At 40.6% G+C, this 16,142-nt stretch overlaps 1 long non-coding RNA gene across 7 annotated transcripts in view; it reads left to right on the top strand.

Moving 5' to 3' along the window:
- The first annotated feature begins 211 nt into the window (after nt 1–211).
- The window catches only part of LOC100912991 (uncharacterized), a 30,815-nt gene continuing 14,884 nt past the window's right edge, over nt 212–16,142 (top strand). For 2 of the 7 annotated variants that reach the window (XR_015647026.1, XR_015647020.1), the window contains exons 1-5: nt 6,771–6,882; nt 7,208–7,290; nt 7,616–7,676; nt 8,626–8,683; nt 10,376–10,491. This is a non-coding gene — a long non-coding RNA (uncharacterized LOC100912991). Of the gene's footprint in view, nt 354–457; nt 588–6,699; nt 6,883–7,207; nt 7,291–7,615; nt 7,677–8,625; nt 8,791–10,375; nt 10,492–16,142 lie in introns of those variants that run through there. The other 5 variants (XR_015647019.1, XR_015647022.1, XR_015647024.1 and 2 more) reach the window with 5 other exon arrangements.

The raw sequence follows: 16,142 nt of genomic DNA, 5'->3' as shown, positions 1-16,142 counted from the left end.
CAGAAAGTCTCTTGCTATACCTATATGTTGTAGGGTATCACCCATGTATTCTTATAGCACTTCCAGCATTACAAGTTTCGCATTGATCTATTTGATCCATTTGAGGATGATTCTAGTTCAGGGTAATACCTATGGGCCTAATTTCAGTCTTCTACATGTGGCCATTCAGTTTTCAAAGCACCAATTACTGACGATGTTGTCTCTTCTCCAGAGTGTATTTTGGCATCTTCATCAAATATCAGACTGCTGTAAAACTACATGCATTCATGTTTGGATTTCTATTTTGTTCTGTTGATTTACTAGTCTGTTTTTGTGCCATTACTGTGATGATGAAGAAGAAGATGATGATGATGGTGATTATCATTATTATTATTATTATAGTGCTGAATTTTACCAAATTATATAACTACACTATTCCTTCACATACGTTCAAAGAACTAGATGCCCTGTTTTACAGATATTTGCTCAACCACGTTCATCATTGCTCTGTTCATAGTAGCTGGAAAATGGAAACAACCTAAATGGTCTTCAGCTGATGAAAGGATAGTGAAAATGTGGTGCCTACACACAATGGAATTCTATATCAGGTGAGAACAAAATGGAATCATGAAAGTTGCAGATATATGAAACTAGAAAATAGTATACTTAGTAAGGTAGTCCAGACCCATAAAGACAAACGCTGCTTTCTCGCTCTGATTTGTGGATGCTAGATTTGAATCTTGAGAGGTGAGTGTATAACCTGAAATTAACACAGAAACCATGAACGTTAAAGGAGAGAGTGGGAAGGGGTAAGATGAGCTATAAAGCAGGAGAGTAGAATGAATTGGGCATTTAGAAAACCGAGGGGGCTTTATGTGGCAGGAGGCACGGCAATCCAGAGGAAAAGGGAGGGAACGGGATAAAGAACACTAAACAGGATTGAAAAGCCACAGCCATTACATAAGCATTATTTTGTGTTTCCTTAAACTACATATGTAATATAATTAAGTCTATGTAAATGAAAATGTAATGAAGTACAGCATGTGTAGTGACAATGCTCTCTCCAATTCAGACTACTTAACAAAAATCATTGGTGTCGGGTATGGGACACTTCCCTTCAAGTTGTTGCTCAGAGGAGTTCAAGAGACCCCCCCCCCCCAACAATAAAAAGATGTGGAAGGTTAGAACTTAAAGTCAAAATTAGAAGCAGACCAGCTTGAAGGTGGTAGATGATAAAAAAAGATAACACTGACAGGTGAGGAGTGAATAATGCCCTCTAGAACAATTTGATATGGAGTATAAAGGAGAATTGGAATCCTAGTATGAACCACAGGCTTTCGAACAAAACGTGGAGGAGGGTGCTGTTACCGAGTTAGAAGACACAGGAGGAAAGATGAGTGTCATTTGAGAAGCTGAGTTGGAAAACCTTACTGGACTTATAGAATCGATAAGGCAGACAGAGACCTGAGCAGAGATAGAAATTTGATAGCAGGCACTATTTAATTGTGCTGTTCATGAGGAAAATATTAAGACTGTAAAGGCTCAAAATGAGACAAGGCAAGGATATAATCAACTATGAATAGGCAGGAAAACAAAGACTAAATATGAAAAGAGTTGTCACTGAGACATCAACAAAATATAAGGCAGAGTCTCACAAAAGCCAAAGGATCAGAAAAGTTTTAGAAATAAGTGATGAACAAAGGCTAATGCCCTGAATATACCAAAGGCAGTAATGCTGAGAGGTAATTGAAATCAGAGGGTGTGGGGAAAAGAGGGTGTAGGGGACGGCGATGGCACTATCTATAGGAAGTTCTGAGAAGTTGCATATAGGAGGAACTATCAGGTCTAGGAACTCTGGATTGTGGTAAAGGACAAAAACCTTAAAATTGTATTGTTTATCCATTTATAAATAAACAATTCAACAGTGTTACATATATTCATGCTTTTCTATGGCAGGTCTCTAGCAACTTTTTGTGTTGCAAAACTAAAAACTCCATGTTTACTAAACAACGAATCCCCATTTCCCTTTCTGCCAAGGTGCTGAAGTCACTATTCCGTTTTTGAGTTTGGCTGTGTTAGATACTGCATATAGGTGGGCTCATGCAGTTATTCTGCTTTGTAACCAGCTGTTTTTGCTTGACCTCCTGATTTATAGGATTTCTTTCTACTTTAAGCTGAATGATACTCTATGGTATGTAGATAGAATGTCTTATTTGTCCAGGGAGAAGCACTTGGATTGCTTTTAACTGTTGACAAATTGTGAATAATGCCGCTGTGAATATGTAAATAACACTTTCAAATTCTGCCTTCACTTACAGTTCTGGATAGTATCTTTGATCATGTAGTTAATGAATCTTTTTTTTTTAAGGTTTTTGTTTTTTGCAGAGCCTCTTGTATTTTTAAAGTTATTATTTGAGGTTTGGAAAGACTTCTATTCTTAGAACTTAGCCTTATGCAGAAGGCTTTTGGTGGGGAGGGGGAACTAGGCGAACCTACACAGAAATAGGCAGCAGAAGTAGGAAATTGAGGTGTTGCCTCCAGGTGCTACTTGTCCTCTTGTACAAAATACCAGGGGACAGCTAAGAGAAAGAGATGTACTGAAGTCTGGCCTTAAGAAAACTGCTTTATGACTGTGGAGCAGCCATTTACAAGAAAGAAAGAACCAATTTAAGAAGCAGATGGAAGGTTTGCAAGGAACAGCTAACACAAGAGAACATGATTCCGTCTATGTGCTACCCAGTGATCAGAATATAGGGTGGATTGTCCATGTGGATGTTGAATGTTATCAAATGCTCAGTACACAGAATAACATAGAGAGGCAGACTGAAGCTCATCACCAAATCGCTACATTACAAGTAAACAGTAAACTCAAGAGACACATCTAGCCTTTTATTTCAGGAAGCAACCAAGGTAATTTGCTTTGTTTAATGCTTTAGGAAGATATGTTGCTTTAAATATTTGAATTAAAATATATAATGTGAATAGCATATTATAGTTATTTTTAATATTTTAAAATAAAGAAACTGTTTGCTGTTTAACTATTTACAGATAGATATTTGTGTTGACCAGTAATTAGATCCTAAGTGTTGGATAAGCCTATCTTCTAACCTAAAACTGCAAGAAATAAAGCTATCACATAGAATTGGGTTTGCTTCTTTTTGTTTTGTTTTCCTCACTAATAGGTCTGGAAATTAGACCAGGTAGATTTATTATAATAATTATTATTACTCCTGCCTATTGGTTAGCTATTCGAACACTGGAGAGAAGAAAGGTGTAGAAGTAAATGGCAGTTCACAAGAGTCAGTGGACTTTAAGGAAGACATTATGATGCCCCCATAATAGCAAACAGTTGTTAAAATCTAATGTTAACTACTGGTGTTTTCATTTTTTGTCTCTGTTCTTCATTCCAGAGGTGTTTTGACTGTACAACCAGTGAAAAATGAAAAAGAAAATGTTTTCCTATGGAAACATTATTATTTCCTAGTGGGATAAGGGTTGAAGCCAAAGAGATTGGCACTTAAATTATGTTTAATAGTCTTTGTTTTTGCAAGAGGACCTCTGATATTTTGCCATTATTTTCAGACGCCCAAAGTCCTTTGCTTTTTTGTATATCATCATGCCTCCTATGATTCCTTATGTCTGGGGGTAGAAATCTCTTAAGGTGTTTCCTCAAACAACAGGAAACTCAGTGTAGAAAGAGTCTCAGCATCCCACCTACAGGAGATACCGTGAGGTCTTTCTCACAGACGGACGCAGGAAGTAGTTGGTGAAGCAGGTCTCTGACAGCCTGAGTGTTCTAGGGAAGAGATGTGACAGGTATTTAGCTAGAGATCAAAACATGGCACCATGTGAAAATTTGAAGCCTGGTAAATAGGAAACAAATATCACCATTGTATTTTCTCAAGGCATTGATGCCATAGTGGAATGCTCTGTCATCATGCCTTTTCTAACCACAGCTTTGTTTGTTTCTTCTCCCTGGTTGTGGGAACAAGTTTTAAGGTTAGTCTTTTTCCGTAGTTAAATAGCCAAGAACGCTATAAGAAAGTCTACATGGCAGGTGTGCCGCTTGGTCCATGCTGAAGAGCCACCGACCTTATTTCATTTCCTAATTTATACTGGGTGTGGTTTCAAACCTTTTTGTATAAACTGAATTTCCCATTACTTTTTGAAAACTTATAAGAATTTTTATTAATGTGTATGTATGTATATGTGTTTTCATGTACATGTATTTGTCCACAGAAGCCAGAAGAAGACATTAGATACTCTGGAGCTGAAGTTATAGGCAGTCATCAGTTGCCAGATATAGGGATACTCTCTTGTGTACTGTGTTAAAGCATTCGCCTGTCAATAAAGGCTGAATGGCCAATAGCAATACAGGAGAGTTGCCAGCCAGTGGAGCAGGAAGAAGGAGGCTGGGACTGAAGGGGAAGTACCTAAGGAGCTGTAGGCCAGGCCAGTATTGTTGAGGTAGAATAGCTGAGAATCTGCCCAGCTATAGTGTCAAAGCTTATAATAAATGTAAGTCTCCTGTGTCTTTATTCAGATCTGGGGTAGGCATAGAAAATCTATAGTTATAGCCAGGTGTGGGTGCTGGAAACCCCAAGTCACTCTTAAGCACTGAGCCATGTCTCTAGTCCCACCTTTTGATATGAGTACCATGCACTATAATGTAATTACCAAACATGTTCCATGGTGGACAATGATGAGTTTTATGATTGTTGCTTTCAGAGTTCAGTTTATAGGAACTCAGTTAAGTTTGTTCATTCTGATTCTCAAATTTTCTGAACTTTTGTTTATTGACTGTCTAAGGGCTTCTATTGACATGGTAAAACTCCATGACCAAAGCAACTCAGAAAGGAAAGGGCTCATTCCTTTCATATTTATTTCCACATCACAGTCCCTTACTGAAGAAAGTTAGGGCAGGAATTCAAGGCAAGAACCTAGAGGTGGGAACTGAAGTCAAAGCAAGTCTTGCTCATTGGCTGGCTTCCCTAGGCTTGCTCAGTCAGCTTTCTTATGTCACCCAGGACCACATGCCCAGGGGTGGTCCTACCTTCAGTGGTGAGCTATCAATCAACCAATCAAAGAAAATGCCCTACAGACTTGCCTCTAGGCCAAATTGATAAGGGCAAATTCTCAGTTGAGAGTTCTTGTTCCCAGATGATTGTTGATTTGTCAGATTTACATAAAACTAACCAAGACACTAGCTGTTTGATGTGTTGTCTCTAAACTTTGTGTCTTAGTCCAGAATCCCACTTCCATCCTGCCTCATGGCCATCAAGTGCTGCTTCAGTTTTCTCAGTGTGTGAAAGTGATAGTTTCTTCTGAGCTTCCTGTGTGGACATTCCTGCCCCTATTAGGGGCCCATAGTCCTACTTTCCCCTGTAGGCATTTTGACCATTGTTCTTGTGGGTGACAAAATGCTGTGAATAAACATTGTTGTGCCTAAGGTCAGATCAGAGCTCTCATTCTTTCCACATTCTGTCTCCAGATGCCTTTTAATAATCTACCATAAAGTAAGAAAATTAATTCCAAGAGGCCAGCCAAGAGCTCCAGCTACTGTTGTTTTGTACCCAGTGAACAGGTTTGCTTTTCAGGAAGGAAAAACTAGAAAACATCAAATACAAGTGATAAATTAAGTTGATTCCTAATTATGCTATTTTAAAACAGTCTTGTACATATACAATTATATATCATATATATATATAACTATATATACATATACACATACTTGTAAAATGAAAACAAAACTATACACTTTTAATTATTCTACACTGCAGTGTGGAGCAGCAGCTAACATAGGAGGCCTGCTCAATTTACAGCAGTTAGGTACAACAGTATTAATATTTTGGTCACAGAACTTAATCAGTAAGGCTTGGAGGCATGGGTTTTAGAAGTTTTGATGGAAAACCCTTGTAAAAAAAAGATAAGGCGATTTTTATAAAAAGGCATGGCATGGGGAGTGAATTCCTTGACATCTCTTCCATCTTGTGATTTAAAAAAAGTTCCTCTGGGGTAGCAAGCAACAAGACTCAATTTTAAACGCAGTGAGAGGTCATAACCATTTCGTTCCTTTTTCTTCCCAACCTCTAAAATGTGAAAAGCTAATTTCTAATGGTCATAAAGTACCCAGTCTCATAGTTTTAAAAGCAGCACAAACTAAACTTCTATGCTTTTATTTACTATTATAAGCCTCTGTATAAAGAAAAAAAAATGCATATTCGGGAAAGTATATAGTAAGCCAGTATCAAATTAAGGAAATCATAGTAATCAAAGAAACACATTAAAAATATTTTTTCCAATCACTAGATTGGCTTAGAATCAGGAAAGCCTGGGGCTTTAAAAATGCCAGAAAAGGTCCAAGTTTCTATAAGGAAGTTTTTTGGTTTTTTTTTTTTTTTTTTTTTTTTTTTTTTTTGCCTAAGATAGTGTTTTTTCTAACCACAAAGGGCGGGGTAAGAGCGAGTCCGAATGCATTTGTGAAATCATACTGCCACCAAGAGGCTATTTTTCATAAGGTAAAAAACAAAGGCCGGGAGTGTGTTTTCTTTATACCCGACTTTGGCTGTTTGTTCTGGGACCAGTGAAGATACAAAGAGAGAGAGAGAGACTGAAAAAGGAAGGCTAAAGCCAACTGACCAGAATGCCCCACCGCCTAGCACCGGAGGGTGCCCCGGAAGTGAATTCGCAATTGATTGACACGTGGTTCCTTCAAATCAGAGCCTGGAAACCATGGCAGCAGCAGGAAGTTCCGGCTGTTTTAAAGTTGCGGTTCCGGTGTTCAAAATGCCAAGGATGATGGGAAACTTGAGCTTGTTTATCGGTTTGTACGGAACGCCACCCACCGTTCGGTAAGCCAGAGCATTTTGTTCCAGCACGGATGCGAAGTGGCTGCCTTTTCTGGTGGAAATGAAAGCCCCGGCTTGGGGCGCGGGGGCGGGGTGGAGCGGGGGAGACCTTACTCTTCAGACCTTTGCACATATGCATTGGGCTGTACTGAACTACTCAGTCCGCTGTGTATTCTGGACCATGCAGATGTTTGGCGGGAAGTTTGTCTAGTCAGGGGTGGGGTTGACTAGGCATGGGGGGTGCGGGGACTTGGGGGGAGCTAGCACTGGGATTCTAAGGGCATAAATCCACACACCTGTCTAGACATCCGTCTATCCTTTTTTTTTTTTTTAAGTTAGAAAACTTAATGTAAAACCATAACTTTTGTGTTTTATAAAAGGAAGCCAGAATATGCTTGATAGAAGCAGTATGGTGAAGGGGAAGAATGCCTCGGGAGCCCATGCTGAGGATCCCTTTACCGAGGTACCAGTATAGTATAGAATAGTTTATTTAGGGAAATGGAAAGGGGAGTTGGAAATGAAGTAGACCAGAGAAGGACATGGAGAGAGGGGAGAGGGGAGAGAGGCGAAAATGGGAGAGGGGGAAAGGGAGAGAGGGGAGAAGAAGAAAGGAGAGAGTGGGGGGGATATGGGGAGAGGTAGAGAGAGGGGAGAGGAAGGGGAGAGGCCGGCCAGGAACATATGGAGAAAGAGGGGGTAGGGGGAAAGGGAGAGAGAAAATACAGAGAGGCAGAAAGAGCAAGAGAGTAAGAGGATAAGAGAATAAGAGCGTCTATCCTTTCATACAGGAAAACATCTGACCCCGTGAGGTGCTAGATCCTGGATACCTGAGACACATCAACTTCTCAGGTACCATTCATTCTAGTATCTGGAGCCAGACTATAAATAAATGCTTGACTTAATTTCAGATAAACATGAGTGATAGAAAATAAAACAGCCTAAGAAATCCGGTGGAAGTACCTTTATTTGAACTAAGTGGTCAGATCCTACTTCCTCTAGAAATGATGATTGAGGACATTAGGAATGTTGTGATGTGACATTACTGACTTTGAATAGACTTCAAGTATAGATGCTTACAGCATCATTCCTGGTAGTTACTTCTAGACTTTGAAAACTAGCATTAGAATAGAAAGTTGTACTAGTGAGGTTCAAGGGATGCAGAAGTGCCAGCCCTAGAGCTTGGATCACAATGCATGAGTGTTAGGGCTTTAAGAGTCCTGAGGGTGGGGGAGCCTGATTCCCTTCCTTTTCCTGTTCTGCTTTCCCATCTTGTCTTCGTCCTCTATGGGTCCTGGGATCTTGTCCTTTCAGATTGGACATCTGTGGACTTCACTTTGATGTGAGGAGAGAGTGTGGTGCCGACAGACCTCCAGTGCTATCAGTGGAATACTAGTGGAGTTTTAATTCTGGTTAAGAGTTTGCAATGGGGCCTTGCTGCAGTGTAACTGTGAAGGTGTTTTAAAGAATCTTAAGATTCAGCATAGTGAAATTGTGAAAACAGCATGATAAATTGAGTAAAATAAACTCAGGCATATTGTTGGTGGGCAAAATTAGAATCCTTCCCAAGTATGATTCATGCTTCTTGGTTCCTTCCTGTTCTGTGTCCCCCTTCCTTTTTCTCCTCTCTACCTCTCTCCTCCCAGTCTCAGTTCCCCCTCCCTCTGCCCCCTCTCTCCTTCCCTTTTAAAGTGTTTCCTGTAGTTTAGGCTGACTTCAACCTTGAATTTTCCATCCTTCTCCTGTTTGCTGAGATTATAGGTATATGCTAGCATCACCTTTGGCTCGTTTCCCTCTCTAGGTTTGGAATGCACAATGATGAGACACAAAAACATAAACATCTCCAGAAAGAAGCTATGGTAAGCTTCAAGGTTTCACAGTCCAAGTTAATATCTATGGACATTTGACCAAATGATCTGAGAAAATTCGATTCCTGGCAAAAGAAGTGTAACTAGAGTCAGGCAGGGTAAGTGGCCTAGTTAGGTAGGGAGGTATGAGCTGGGGCTGCAGGGGAGGGTTGAGAAAGGCAAATGGGTGGGCACATTGCTGAAATGTAAGGGACAGAGTGGGAAATTTTCTGCATTTCCTGCATAAAGATACCTCACTACTTGACTTCAGTTGGAATATTAAGGGCACCCCACCTAGTGTTTGGGTCCCAGACAATGGAAATTTTTTTGTCCCATTCTATTGGTTGGTTGTAGTTGACTAGGATACAGTTCTTTCTGCAGTCAGCACCTTTCTCCTTTCCAGATACAGACTATAAAGTACTTTGTCTTCTTTGTTCTAAATACTAAGATTTAGGATATAGGCTACATTTTGTATATAATGTAGGCACATTTTGAGGACAGACATTTCTTGTAGTTAGGGAAAAACCACTTAGAGGAAGATATGCGATGGTGTGTTTTAAACCATAATCATTACTGACTGCTTCCATCCATTTGTGATTTAGCAAACACTAAGCCATGCCAAGGGCTTCCTCCGTACTCTGTCATTCAATGGCCTGGACAGATTGATAGCTGAACTCCTTAAATAGAAGAAACTAATGCTGAGTTGGTAGCAGCAGTTTAACCACAAAGAAATAGAGCCATGGCCTCAGTCCAGCTTCATCTCTAACCAAGTGTTTCCACAAGCAGCCTTCCCCAGACCAACACCACCATAATCACAAGTGAACTTGTTACAAATCCAAAGCCTACAGTCATTACTCCAAAACTGGGTTTCTGGCCCAGCCACCGTGTTTTATGCCCTTTCTAGGTGGTTCTGATATATAATTAAATTTGTGAACCACTAACCAGTACCCCAGGTCTTCACTAACCAGTAAATCTGAACTTTCCAGAGGCTTTGATGCACTTATATATCACATTCAGAGTTCTGAGTCATAGGCTTGTCCATACTGTAGACCTTGTGCTGTATTATACCGTGGCTTTCTTAGGTGAGTCTGGTTATTGATGATGGGAAGGATTAGCCTCTAAAGTCCTGACTTCTAAAAGCAGATAGGCTATGGGATTCTTAGTTACCCACACTCTGTATGTGTGTGTGTCACATGAATTACATAATATATAGAGAAATCTGGGATGCAGGAGGAGGAAACAAGGAACCATCAAACATGAGTGAAGCTGGGAATAACTAGAAGGATTCTAATTTGGGCTACTGGGTAGAAATCGTTGCTAAGTTTCATTCAGGAAATGCTGGGCCCTGATGGAAAAAGAGGCAATGAGCAGTCTGAGAGTTTGCTCCTGAATGAGATGACATGTGCTTATCAGCCAGCTGTCACCACAAATAAAATAAGGTTTTTGGAAATGTTGAGATTATCATGCTGTGAATGAAGATCTTATTACAAAACTGGTGATTAATAAGGCTGGTATGCGTCTCCCACTGTGTGTATAGGGGTGGTATCCAAGTAGTTTCTGGTTTGAATGCTGTTCTCGGTTGCTAAAGAGAACTAACCTTAAAGGGTACACTTCCCTGTTTTCTAGTAAGTGACTTGGTGTGTATTTTTCATATATATAATAAATAAGGATGAGGCTAAACAGATTGTGCTTGATTTGTGGCAGACTGGAACACAGAGGACTACTAGATTAAGTGGAAACAATGCCCAGGCATCCCAGTGCCCCCACTGATGGTCCAGCTATCATCAAGATGGTGACGAGTTACATATGACCTGGAGGAGGTAGGTGACCCATCCTTGTTGTGGGCTAGGCAGTATAGCAGCATAAGCTGCTCCTTAAAGCCTCAGCTCTCTGGGCCAAAGTGCTTCTATGAATCACTTCTTAGATCCTGGTGCTGAAGGCTTCTGTAGAGCTCGAGGAACAACTAGTGTCCGAAAATACAGTTCTTGCAGCTACCAACATGCTATAGCCTACCAACTGTCAGGTGTCATAATTGTCCTTATTGAGATCTAATGACTACATGGATCTCTTGCTTTGTGACATACTGATAGGAATGGTCACTAAGAAGCAGGACAGTAGAGGTCAATAGAGAAGGACCATATGTAGAGGAATTTTAATCCAGCAACATGGTTGCTCTGGCAAGGGACTATACACATTTAATTCATCTGGCTGGAATCCAGACATACCCTTAGTACATACCTTTAGTCCCAAACAATGAAAGTCAAGTTAGTTTATAGTAGGAAGCGTTAATATTTGAAAGTGACATCTAATTAGAGGACAGTGCAGTCAGTTGAGTTCAGTTCAGTTAGTTTAGTGCAGTTCAGTTGAGTTTGTGCAGAAGCAATTCAAGCCAGAGAATAAGAAGGAGCCAGAAAATTACAACAAATTGTCAGAGGTAGTATAAGGCCAAGCAGAGCAATTTAGTGAGAAGAAGGTGTGAGAAGCCAAATTTAATCATTCAGCTTGGAAAGGAGTTTCAGCCAGAATACCTGAGTTGAACCAGCCAGCCGGAGTTCAGAAAGAGCTAGAGTGAGCTTATTCAGCAGTAAGTCTCCAAGACAGCAATTCCATCCGGCGAATAAAAGTTACTTTAACACTCGGGCAGCAGTCTGCTTTAGTTTACATCAGTGTGGACAGAACCATGTATATGTCCTCCCTCAGATGTCAGGAACTGTCAAGGGAGGGCCCAGAATTGTTGTAGAATGCTCCCAAATGAACTGGTAAAAGAGAAGTCGAGCATATCTGCCCAGTGATAGAATGAAAGAAGATAATACCTAGAGCTCAGCGTAGAGGCAAAGAGTAGAATCAGTGTGACCCAAAATAGTGCTGGAGAAAGCTACCCTTCCATATAGCAAGCCGCCTGGCTTGTGCGTATGGTAGTGGAGGAGGCATTATTACAGTCTTTGTGTAGCCACAAGTTTGAATTCCCTAGAACCTTAAATAGACAGTGAATCACATGGTCCTATCTCCCTCCTGAAGTTTTCATTTGTTTGATACTCTGTGTAAGGAGTTTGGGGACAGGAAGTTTTTTACTGTCATGAAACTTACAAGAAAAGTATTTCAGGGTGAGCCTTCATCTGGAAGAATCAGTACATATACATACTTATGTGTATATGGGTACGTAGATGTGTGCACTGCAGATATTCTTTCTTTCTTAATACATTTTAGAAGACATTTTGCTTTAAGCATGTAAACTCCAAGTACTAGGTTTACTTGAGCTGGCAATAGAGATTTCTTCCCTTTTCTAGAAGAAGCATGGCTTTCAGTTCCTAATAGTGGCATCAGCATGAAGAATGAAGCATTTCATAGGACCGGAGGTATCCATATGGCAGTTTAGAGTAAGTGGGCCAATGGAACTCTGGAATCTTGACAGTTAGCCAGTCCCTACTTGAAGGTTACAAATGGTAGTGAGTCATACTGGCTTCACTTGTCTTGCTCTGAGTGACATTTCCGGATGTTTTCTCACTTTTATAAGCCCCAAGTCGTGGTGCGCCTATCTGTGCCTCTTCAGCATGACCAAAGGGGAAGGCATAAAGGGTGACTTACTGCTTCATGCAGATTGATACATGCCACTTTCTTCAGCAAAATCTAACCTGTAGGCAGTGGGTAGAAAGACCACAAAACCACACTCTTTCCATGAGTCACAAAGAATGAACATTGCCTGAGAACATCTTCCTAGGTTTTCATCCATATCCTCAAGGTACGCACTCTCTTTCATGCTTCTGTTCCTACCCACATTACTACATCACAAATTATGTCCTTTCTTCAAATGTCTTACATTCCGTTCATCCTGGTCATAATTTGGATCTTGAGTTGCTTCTGAAGATGTGTTGAATGCTTGGTGGCCTGCTCTGGCACTATTGGGAGGCTGTAAGGGTGGAACTGTTAGGAGGGTTAGGCTGAGAGGAAGGAACTTAAGCCATGTTAGACATGCCTTTGAAAGTGATAGTGGCCTCCTGCTTCTTGACTACCATGAGTGAAACAGGCCTGCCTATGGACTCTGCTGTGATGTAGAATGTCACCATAAACCCAAAACAACAGGGCCAGTGCCTGTTGAAACCTCTGAAACTGGCCCAGAATAAACTCTTCCTCCTTTGCAGTTGTTTATCTTAGGTATTTTTCCCAGAAAGCTGACTAATGAACCTCTCCGTGCTTTTCACTGATTCATTGATAAAATTGCACAAGACTCCACCCAGGCTTCTAATTGAACTAGTACAACTTTCATGTAAAGCTTCATATTCACTATTCCCCATGGCAGGTAATAGCAGCTACTGTTCTCCTGATCATTCATGTCACGGACTGAGGATGACCGGGCTTTATTCTTTACCCCTCATTTTTCACCTGTAAAGAAATCTTGTGAGTTCTGTCAAAGTAGTTGTGTTAAATGAGCGACTGCACGGCCAAGCCACCATCGGTATATGGGTTATGAGAATTGTTTCCTAATTCTTTTCCCTGCTCTATCCTTCTCTTGTCTGCACTGATGTCTCAGAAGTTGGAGTACATAGTACTTCTATTAAACATGTAGGCAGGGGCTGTGGATACAGCTCAGGTACAATGCGGCCAGCATGCATAGGTGTCTGGGTTCAATCCCTAGAACTTGGAGAAAAAGAAACATAGAGTCAATGCTAACGAATGCCTCAACTGAAAAACAATGTGGTAATTAGGGCCGGTTACACTTGTCTGTAAGACTGTCTGTGATTTGGGTACCAGTTTCTTTTCTTTGATGCTCTCTCTTAGTGCTCCCTTTCCTTCTCCTCTTCCTGTCTGTGATGACCATCTTACCACTCCTAAAGTAGAAGCTTTCATGCACTCTGCTCTTTTTCCCTTGGGGGCGTTCTTTCCAGTGTTATATCACATGCCTATTTTCCGGATCTCTCAAGTCTTTGATTAAATGACATTTTACAGTGTGGCCTATCTCTTAGCATGTTACTTCAAATGGGAATCCACATCCAAACATACAGTTCCCTGTTATCCTGCTTTGTAGGATTCTTTTTAAAAATTGCATTTTGTTCTTCTTGCATACTTATTTCTTTACTATGATTTTTGCTTGTCTCTGCTCACTAGAAGGTCAGTTGTACTAGGCTGGCTTTTGTCATTATCTTTGTGTGTGGTTGCTGACTAATTTTTCGTTGTGGATGAATAGGCTGTACAGCTCTATTCATGACTATTGAATGAATAAATATATAAATATTGTGTTCTTATGGCTATTTTTAGATCCAGTAAACAATGAGTATGAGATAAAGTGCCCCATAACGTTATCTTTTTCTTAATTTTTCCTTTTAGTTGTACCATCATGGACAAAATTTTTAAAAAAAGGAATGATATTTTTAGTGTATACCATAAGCAAACAGTAAATAACCCTAAGAAAGAAACACAAGCTAGGTATGGTGGTGGGTCCCTATAGCTGAAGCACTCGGGGTTGAGTTTGAGGCAGGAGGATCACTCAGAGTTCAAAGCCAGCCTTGGCTACATGAAGAGATCCTGTCTCAAAAAGAAAAACAAAGTTTTAAAAAGGGCTGGAATGCATAATACTCAATTGGTAGACTACTAGAATTCATGAGGCTTGGGCCCACGCAACCCCGGTAGGGTGGCACATACTTTTATTCCCAGCATTCTAGAGGCGGAGGCAGGGAGATTAGAAGTTCAAAGTCATGCTTGTCTAAATAGGGAGTTCCAGTCCAGCCTGGGCTAGAGACCCTGTGAAGGAAGGGAAGGAGATGGGGAGGTGGTAGGAAAGTAAGCAATAAATAACTAAAACACATCGACACCCATGAATACGTGTACACTGTGTACAGGCAGTTTAAGGGTGATGAATATTGTGTATTTTAGGTTTGTTAAGCCATTTTTCTGTTCTTACTAATCAAATAAGTATTTTTGGTGATGTATGTATTCATTATTTTAATAAAAGCATTTTACTCTGTGTGTGTGTGTGTGTGTGTGTGTGTGTGTGTGTGTGTGTGTGTGTGTGTGTGAAAATACAGGCTCAGGAGATGGCTCAGTGGGCCAAGTACTTTTCATGCAAGTATGAAGAACTGGGTTCAAATCTTCAGAACCCATCTAAAACCTGGCATGGTAGTCTGTGTCTCTAATACCAGTGCTCCTATGGTGATCTGGGAGGTGGCAACAGGAAAATTCCAGAAGCTATCCCAGAACTACCATAATAGGAGCAATGAAGTCATTTTTTTCCTATAAATTCCTTCTTGTCCCTTCTCCAGCTTTCCCCTACCTGCCCAGGAAATGTTCCTGACGAACTGTAATAGAACATGGGCATAGATAGTTTTATACAACACTGCATACTAATCTCTTTACTTCCTACATTGTGTCCTTGAGCTTTGCTGTGAGGGCAAGACTGGTTTATAAAGCAATCCCTCTCCCCACCATTAATGAAGTGAGACATAAATGCTTGATCCTTTTGTATTTTTTATTATTTTAAGACTGGGTCTCACTATGGAGTTCTGCCTACTGTTTTGAAGCCACTATCAAACCAGGGTGGCCTCAAACTCAGATATCCACCTGCCTCTGCCTCCTGAGTGCTGGGATTAACGGTGTGCACTACCATGGCCAGCGAGCTGCAGCTGCTTGACTCTTGACTTAATGTTGGGATGACTCTCATCTTTGGCAGTGTTTCTCTGTATGTACACATGTTTGCATAGATATATGAACCCATATGTGCCAGTGGTCAAAATTATATTTCCCTCTATCCCCACCTCATTTATTATTTATTTCTTTTTTTGTGTGTGTGCGTATTGCACATTTGTATGACAGTGTGGTGTGGTGTGGGCAGATCCTCAGGTATCAGTTCTTCCCAACTTCATACAGAGTCTTATATTTTTGCTGCTATGTACACCAAGTCAGCTGGCTTGTGAGTTTCTAGTTTTTCTTCTTTCCATTTTGCTCTAGGAGCACTGGGATTAGAGAGTGCTACTGCACTAGGCTTTATGTGAGCTCCAGGGACTCGGACTCAGGCCCTCACATGTGTATAGCAAACTCTCTACCTACTGATCCAGCAGCCCAGTCTCTATGCAGTGCTTTTTGTATTCTAAAATGTGCAGCTCATGAACTTGTAGTTTTTAGCCATCCTAAATTCTGCTTTTACTTGAGTGATCTTTCTTAGGCCATAGCTCCAAGTGTGAGCTAATATACAACTCTGTGCAGAATTCCAAACAAGCACCCCATTGTCCACAAGTTTTTAATCAGAGACAATATCTCAGAGTGGCCTTATAGACTAACTATCCATATCCTTCCATTGAAAGCTAATCTGTAATGTGATGGCACTTAGTTGTGAGAAAATAACTGAGAAAATAACTAAGTCATGAATGTGTTACTTATGGATATCAAGGAAGTAATTAAGTCATAAATGTGTCGCCCTTGAAAATTGGATTATCTCCCTTATATCAAGAGGCCAGAGAGCTAGCTCCTTGTATATACAAGA

This window comes from Rattus norvegicus, chromosome X (genome assembly GCF_021556685.1).
Source record: "Rattus norvegicus strain SHRSP/BbbUtx chromosome X, alternate assembly SHRSP_T2T, whole genome shotgun sequence".
Classification (NCBI taxonomy): domain Eukaryota; kingdom Metazoa; phylum Chordata; class Mammalia; order Rodentia; family Muridae; genus Rattus; species Rattus norvegicus.
This window is presented reverse-complemented; position numbering and strand designations above follow the sequence as displayed.